Raw genomic sequence first — 8662 nt, 5'->3', positions numbered from 1 at the left:
CGCGGGCCTCTCACTGTTGTGGGCTCTCCCGTTGCGGAGCACAGGCTCCGGACGCGCAGGCTCAGCGGCCATGGCTCACGGGCCCACTGGACTGGGGCACGAACCCATGTCCCCTGCATCGGCAGGCGGACTCTCAACCACTGCGCCACCAGGGAAGCCCTAGGACCTTGAACTTTTTACTGAGGACCTTGGGCTTCATCCTGCATGAGATGAAGAATTTTAAGCACTGAGGAGTTTTAAGCAGGAGCGTGCCATGGCCACATCTGTGCCTTAAATGCATCCCTCTGGCTGTCAAGGAGAGGGCGGATGGTTGGGGGAGAGTCTGAAGGCAGGGAGATCCACTGGGGGCTGTAATCCGGGGCTCGACTGCAGTGATGACAGTGCAGGGAGGGGCTGGGGGGAGCGGACAGAACGTGGGGTGCTTATTAGATACAGCTGACCAACCCTGGTATTGGCTGGGGGTGAGGAAGAAAAGGAGCAGAGATCCACTCAGGGTTCTGGCCCAGGTGCTGGTGTGGTGTACAGAAATAGGCGCTGAACAGGAATCAGATAGGGAGGAAGAAGGAGTGCGGTTCTGGATACTTGGACCTTGACGCACCTGAGGAACATCCAGGTGGGAATGCCTTGTAACTACACAGACATGGTGCTGAGAAAAAGCTCTGGGCCAGATTCAAGAGTCATCGTCACGGAGGTTAGGTGTGGTCCATGCCATGTGCATGGCTGAACTTGCCCAGCGAGAAAGAGGTCAAGGACAGAGCCTGAGAGATGCTCATTTGCGGTAGACTGTGTTTCTGTTTAGCAAACATCCACCCCCTTTCTGTGGGAGGCATACTCTTCCCTTCCCTACTGAGGCTGGGGCTGGCCATGTGACTTGGGAGGAGATGCGATGCTCGCATGGGTTGGCTTGGCTCCTGGTGCTCTTTTCACCCACTCTAAAAAAAACATGCCATGCAGCCTCTGCCCCTCAGCCTGGGTCCGGGCAGGGGAGACACACGGAGCAGGTTCGAACTGCACCCTGAAGCAGAGCTATCCAGTTGACTGCGGACCTGTGAATGAGAAATAAATGGCTTTTATTATAAGCCACTGAGATAAGGGGGCCCTTTGTTATGTAACATTGGATTAGCAACAGCCTGACTAATAAAATTTTGAGAGGAGGCTGGAGAAAAAAAGAATCCTTCAGAGGATAACAGGACCAACAGTCAGAGGGGAAGGAAGGAAATCAGGAGAGAGCTGCATTCCTGAAACTGTGGTAGGAGCGGGTTTCAGGAGATCGGGACTGCGGATGCTCCGAGGTCCGCCCTGTTTGCACCACGTCAGTCTTCTTCCTGACAGGTTATGCTCGGATCACCTTAGCCACCCTTCCAGGCCTGAATCTAAATTCCAGATGTTGATGACTCTCCCAACTACATCTTCGGGGCAGGCTGCTCTCCGGGACTCCAGGCTCATTACCTACCTGTCTCCTGGATGTCTCCATCTGGACATCCAATGGGCTTTTCAAACTCATCACATCCCAGACTGCGCTCTTCATACTCCCCCACCCACAGACCTGCTCCCCCACCTGGACTCCCTGACTGGAAGCCCCGTCACCCACGCCAGAAGCATAGGAGTCATTTTCGGCTCCCTCACATCCTGTCAGCTACCGAGCCCAGGAGATTCCCATCCATCAGCTTCTCTCCACCTCGCTGGCCTAGCGCCCCTCACCGAAGCTGCGGCTGGGTCCCTCACTGCATTCCGCGCTTGGCTCTTCCACAATGGCCCCCTGAGGGCTCTTTCTGAAGCAGAAATAGGTCACCCCCTGGTTAAAGCCCCTGCCGGCAGGACAAAGACCAAACATCTTAGCATGACACCCAAGGCCCTGAATGGTCCAGCGTCAGCTGAATGAATTAACGAATGTCGTCCCTTCTGTCTGAAACACATCCTACACCTGCCTCCCACTGCCTAACTCCCACTCAAACTTCGCCCCCTCCAGCTTTCTCTGACCACCTCCCACTTCATCCCCCCGCAACACACACAGATACACACACTGGGCTAGTTTAAATGCCTCCCACCATTTTTTTTTTTTTTTTTTTTTTTTTGCCTGAGCTGGGTCTTTGCTGCTGCTCGCAGTCTTTCTCTAGTTATGGGGAGCGGGGACTACTCTTCGTTGCGGTGTGCAGGCTTCTCATTGCAGTGGCTTCTTGTTGCCGAGCACGGGCTCTAGGTGCGCAGGCTTCAGTAGCTGCGGTGCGTGGACTCAGTAGTTGTGGCGTGTGGGCTTTGCTGCTCCGTAGCGTGTGGGATCTTCCCCGACTAGGGATTGAACCCAGGTCACTGCAGGCGGATTCTTAACCACTGTGCCACCAGGGAAGCCCAAGTGAATTATTTTATTCAACATTTAAGACATTTTTATTGAGAACCTGTTCTAAAAGTGAGGATAAAACTCCCATGCATGCAAAACAAAAACAAAAACAAAACTCCCATGCACAGTGCTTAAATTCTAATGAGGGAAATAGTAAGAAAAAAATAAACAAACATATGTCAGGTGGTAATGGTTGCTATGGAGAAAAATAGAACAGGATAAGGAGTGGGGACAGGAGCCATTCCACAGAGGTGCTTTAGGGAGGGTTCCAGTGATGTTTGATCAAGGACCTAGAGGCAGTAAAGGAATGAGGGAAGCCTTGATCTGGGGGAAAGTGTCCCAGGAAAAGGGAATAGCAGGGGCAAAGGTATGGCAGGTGAGTGAAAACAGAGGCATGCTGGTCCAAGGCAGGGTGGAGGAGGCAGGGAGGAACCCTGTCACGGGACTGGACAGAGTTTTACTTTCAGAAATAAAACCACAAAACAACACAATCTCATTCAATCTTTTTTTTAATTAATTTATTTATTTTTGGCTGCGTTGGGTCTTCGCTGCTGTGCGTGGGCTTTCTCTAGTTGCAGAGAGCAGGGGCTACTTTTCGTTGCGGTGCGTGGGCTTCTCATTGCGGTGGCTTCTCTCGTTGAGGAGCATGGGCTCTAGGCGCGCGGGCTTCAGTAGTTGTGGCTCATGGGCTCAGTAGTTGTGGCTCACGGGCTTAGTTGCTCTGCGGCATGTGGGATCTTCCCAGACCAGGGCTCGAACCTGTGTCCCCTGCATTGGCAGGCAGATTCTCAACCACTGCGCCACCAGGGAAGCCCTCTAATTCAATCTTAAAGTCTGGCATGCTGAGCAAGGAATGTTCTTATTCTTTGTAGGAGCTCCTTCTTTACACTGTCAGGTACCAGGGCTCTGCCTTTTGGTGTGATTTCAGCCACCAAGTCATCAACAGTAACGTGTTCTAGTCCTTTTTCTTTCATTACCTCTTTACAGTGTGCCTTCTACTGATCCTTCCAGCCACATTCAATTAATTTAGCTCTCAGCAATTCTTTGAGGCGTTCTCTTTCTCCAGTTTCTATCCACTTTTGGTTAATCGCTGCTCTCATCTACTCGTCTTTGTTCATCTTACTAACCACCATCACCGCGGGCGAGGGCTGCCCCTTCCCAGTGACAAAATGACCCTTGTCCTGATGACCGTTACCTACCACACTCTTCAGCTACCCGGACCTAGACCCTCCATGGAGCCTTCTCCTTGAGCTCATGAGAATGAACTCCAGGCTGGGGCACTCTGGACAGGAGGTGAGGGAGGTGTAGCAGGAACCGGGGAAGGGGCAGAGCGTCAGCGTCCTCGCCCTAGCTATCCCTGGCATGAACTTGCTTTGTATAGTTTTGTACTTCCCAGTCAGTGTCCCTGGCTCAGGGCTCAGCACATAGTAGGTACTTTCTAGACAGAACTAAACCCATCCAGGAAATTGCCTAAAACCCATTGCTACAAGGTGGCTCAGGACATCAGAAGGCATCATCAGAAGATGTAAAAACACATTTGATTCTAAACTTAAATCCTCTTCCTTCTTCCTGAGAACCTGTTTGCTGGCTCTGCTATGCTATAACATCAGGAGTAATAATCTTTTTCGAGTTACAAAATGTTACCCCAATTTCTACCTCCTCAGAGCCTCCACACAACCTTCACAGTAGTGACTCTCCATTGTCCAGAGGCGTCAGAACCGTGGGCTCTGCCAACACTTACGGACAGCCCAGCAAAGGATTCCCCGTCAGTTCCCTTATTTAACATCCTCATTTCACAGAAAGACTCAGAGAGAGAATATCATCTGCCCAAGGTCCACCAGCGAGGCCCTGAGCCAGGCTGAAGCCGAGCCTCCAGGCCCTGGAGTTTGCACTCCTCCCATGGAAGCCCCCAACGCCCTTGAGAAAACTTCTGCTAAAACTGGGGCTGACCAGCCTGGGCCTGAGCCTCCCTGGGCAGAGTTACCCAAGGTATGGACCCGAGGTGCCTCCTCAAAATCCCAGGACCCAGCGGGCAGGAAGGGGATGGGCTGCGTGCTCAGCATCCATTCGAACGTCCCTGGGCGTGGTGTGGAGGACAATGGGGCAGCCCCCAGACTCCCAGCGGCCGTGGGGAACACAGAAACAGAGCTGCAAACCAGGGAGAGGAAAAGGGATCCTCTGGCATTCTTGGCAAGCACAACCTCCTGGGTTGAGCCCATGGACCTGAAGCCTCATTCCTTTAAGTGCCACCTTCTGGAGGCCTGGCCCCCACCAACCTGATCCCAGAGCCCAGGATTTCTGCCCCCCAGTTTCTGGCACCTGAGTGAAGGAGTGGTCATCTTAGCCTAAGCTTGTAATTCACCTCTCCTTCCCCTCTTCCACCCCACCTGCCTGTCCCTCCACTTTCTGGTCACTCAGGTACTCACTTGCTCTGTTCCTTTCACCACTGTTGCTGTGCGCTGGAGGTCCACAGGTGAATGATGAGCATTCCCTGACCCGGAGGAGAGGCGCTCACATTCCCTTGGGGGAAATGCACACAGGACCACACCCATGCACAGAGGCCAACAGCAATAGGTCATGGTCAGGGAGAGGCAGAGGGGCCACCAGGGGATTCCTAGCCCAGACCAGGAGCCCAGAGATGGCTTCCTGGGAAGGCTTTCCCAGGCTGGATTTTAGAATATTAGAAGTCTGTCACAGGAAGAGCCTTTAGGGCAGAGGATTTCACACCAGTGTAAGCAACATGGCGTAAGGATTTCTGCCTAGATTATTACCCAGTGCCTAGAACAGTGCTTGGTACATAGTAGATGCTCAATAAACATGTCCTAAAAGAAAAAAAAAGGAAGGGAAGGAAAGAGGGAAGAAGGGAGGGAGGGAGGAATAGAGAGAGAGAGGGAGAGGAAGAAAGAATGAGTATAGGGTGGATGTGTAAAATAGCTTGGTGTATTCTGGGAACTGAAAGTACAGTAGTTGCAAGCTGCTATAGTTTAGGCTGTGGGGCTGAGCTGGGGGTGTGGCCTTATCTAATCTTATTGTTGTTGATGTGCATTTCTTATTTCCTTACCCGTCCCAGAGCTACTTTGGGGATGAGCTCACTTTTTCCTTTCTTGTTCCCCGTGGCCCCTGGTGCGTACATGGAGTGCTAACTGCACACAGGTACTGAACCTGTGCTGGGTGCTGGAGACACACAGATGACTCAGAGTTAGTTCCTGCCCTCCCAGCCCCCCAACCACCTCTGGCTGGGGAGACAGACAGTAAACAAATGGCCACAACAATGGGCAGAATGAATGGAGAGCTATTCTGGAGGTTCAAGCAAAATGAGACCAAGCAGAGGGTTAGAGGGATGGGTTTTACTCCAGGAGTGAAAAGCCGGGAGGATTTTATGGAGGAGGCATTGGAGGGGATGCAAGCCTTAAAGAATGAGCAAAGAAGGGGGCTGGGGTGGGAGGCACTCCGGGCCAGAAGATGTGGGGGTGGGGTGGGGAAGGTGGGGATTGGGGGATCCAGTGGGGAAAGATAGCCTGGGGGAATGGGTGGGGGACTTGGGGTAAGTGAAGAGAGAGTGATTGCACCCAAATTTCCCAGGTCTGCCCGCGTATCATGTTAGTCCCTTGGCTTCTCCAGAGAAAGTGCCATTCTGGGGTAGGGTGTTTGCTTCTGATCTGAGTGCATTTTGGATCACTGTGCTAGCAACTGCACACCTAGTTGGGGCTGCTCAGTGGTCCTACTTCCTGGGAACCCATCAGCTCCCCTCCCTCCAGCAGGCTGGGAGGTTATGGCACCCTTCCTTCTCGCTCTGCCTGGGCCCTCCCACTATCTCTTTTAGGTCCACCATGAACCTACCAAGATTCTGGGTCAAGCCTCAGCAAAGGGAAGACCATAAGGACAGAGAGCCTGGCACAGGTTCCCCAAATGCATGCCACACCTGCTCGGAAAGGAGGTGCTTGTCCTTTTTTCAGGGTGGGGTGTGGGGAAAGAAAACTATAGAAAGGAAATCTTAGCATCATAGAACATCAGACTCTCAAGAGATATTAAAGATCCCCCTTCCCATTTGACAGATGAGGAAAATGATGCACAAACAGATATACCTGTGTTGCAGCCCTAACTCTGACACAGCATGGCCAACTTGGTAGAGCTGTGATGCAGTAGGGCCAGAGAAGGGCAGTGTTTTCCTTGAGCTGGGACCTAACCCACACTCATGACACTCATAATTTGTGGGCCTTGCAGACCCAAGATGAGTCAGGCTTCTTGTGAGTCAGGCTGTTGACGAGCCATTCCTGGCCATTCCTAGCCCATCAAAATTAGAAGTCCAGGGGAAGGGTATGAGCAGGCCAATTTAATTAGTGTGGGCTCTAAGGTACCTTAAGTTAGCCCTATTAAATTAAAACGCCTGGGGGGAAAAATAACTGTAATTATTTCCTTCTCTCCCCTATCGTTGTATTTCAACTCCCTCCCAACCTCCATGCTTCTCTCATTCACAAAACAACCTTTAAACTGGGAGCTAGCACATACAACCAGAGACTAGGGTTCAGTTTTCCTTTTTCTGACCCCTTCCCCTTCCAGCGCTAGGTCCCAACAGAGAACACAGCGCGTCCAGAAGCGGTGGTAGGGCCTGGCTATATTCTAATTTAGGGAGGCTGCTACACTGAGCAGAACATTATTCCAAATATGCACCCAGAGTCTCCTTCCTGAACCAATGCAGATCCGTTTGCTGCGGGGCATTTCTTTTTAAAGCCCCTTTTTCTCTCTTCGACAAATCAAAATAAGCAAACTTTAATGGTAGTGAATTATACTTGATTTTGTTGAATCTAGTTCTGAGTTTTCCTACTTGAAACGTGTTTCCCCAGGACACTGACCTATCCTTTAATTGTTTGGTGCGAGGCATGTTAGGGGGAGGGGCGTTACTTGTTTATTGGAACAGCGCTGTTAAAAAAAAAAAAAAAATCAACCTAGGCTAACAGTTTCAAGGCTCCCCTAAAGATGTATCCAAACAGGCAGCCAATCAGCGCTTACACAGCTTTTTCTGCTTGACTCTTTTAAAGAGACAGTGCCGACAGTGTTTTATCACATTTAAAGAGAACCGCGCTCTAAAAACAGTCTGAAAATGGGGGAGTCTTCCCGTTTGGTTGGTTTCTCGTCTTAAAGAGCCTCTAGTGAGGTACACTCAGTGTGTCCTCGGGTTCTCGCCGTGGGCAGAAAGGAGTCAGCAGCAAATAGCTGGGTCACTCTGCCAGCCCCCCTCTCAATTTCCCATTGTACACCTGGGTCACTGACAATGGAAGCTTCCCCTCCCCCCACGCCTAACTCTCGTCCCCCGCTCCCCAATTTAGCTCCATTTATTTGAAGTTCGCAGATTTCTGTGGCGCGCATTCCGCGTAGCGGGGCGCCCAAGTGACGCCCCCCTACCCCGGAATGGCACCATCTCTCGTGGAGAAGCCGAGGGGCTAACTTGCTAGGGCGGGCAGACCTTGGAAATTTGGGAGCAATCACTCTCCGTTCTCTTGGCCAAAGTCCTCAGTCCCTTCCCCCAGGCTCCCCAAAGCAGTCCAAGGGCCATTTTCGCGCCGACTCCACTTTGGGGTTTTCCAAAGTATTTTAATGATCTAGTAAAGGAGCAGCCTCGCGCCTCGGCGCCGGCTCGAGCCGCCCAGTTCTCAGCGTGGAGCCCCAGGCCCGGCGCTCCGAAGCCAGACTGGGCGAGAGGGAGGACCGGGGGCGGGGCGGCCAAGGGGGGGACGGGTGGGAGTCTGGGGAGGGGGCCGAGGTCGGAGCCCAAGGGGAGGGCAGGCGAGGGGGAGGGGGAGATAAAGGCTGGGCCGGCGCAGGGCTGAGGCTGGGGGAGGTGAGGGGCAGATAAGGGAAAGGGACGTGGCGGGGGGGGGGGGGCCGACGGTGCTCCGCTCAGGGGTCCGCGCCCCCTCCCCTCCGACTACGCCGCAGCGCCCCCCCCCCCCCCCCCCCCAGCGGTCCAAGCCGCGGAGAGCGCGCGTCGGACCCTCTTCTCGCGGGGGCCGGGGGACTAGATCTCCCCTGTCCCGATTTCCGTCCCCTCCCCACATCTAGAGAAAACAGAGGCTCGCGCCCCCGGCCCCCACCCCCCACCCCCCCCAACACCCCCACCCCGTTGGCCCGCAGGAGCAGGAATAGCGGCTCCTCGGTGGCGGCCGCAGCGGGGACTGCCGCGGTCGGGCGCTGACAGGGCGTCCCTCCCGGGCCGCCCCGGCCCCTCCCCCGCGCGCCTATTGGCCGAGGCGCATATCAATCACGGGACGTTGACGCCCGCCTTGTTCCCTCGCTCGGGTAGCCACGTTCGGTTGAGCTCCAAGT

The 8662-nt window shown here is 53.5% G+C and overlaps 1 pseudogene; it reads right to left on the bottom strand.

Annotated features, from left to right (window-relative positions):
* Window positions 1–3165: 3165 nt before the first annotated feature.
* Window positions 3166–3471, bottom strand: LOC116741729 (annotated as a pseudogene).
* Window positions 3472–8662: the final 5191 nt, after the last annotated feature.

This window comes from Phocoena sinus, chromosome 1 (genome assembly GCF_008692025.1).
Source record: "Phocoena sinus isolate mPhoSin1 chromosome 1, mPhoSin1.pri, whole genome shotgun sequence".
Taxonomy (NCBI): domain Eukaryota; kingdom Metazoa; phylum Chordata; class Mammalia; order Artiodactyla; family Phocoenidae; genus Phocoena; species Phocoena sinus.
The sequence above is the reverse complement of the archived record's forward strand: the minus strand, read 5'-3'. Positions and strand labels throughout refer to the sequence as shown.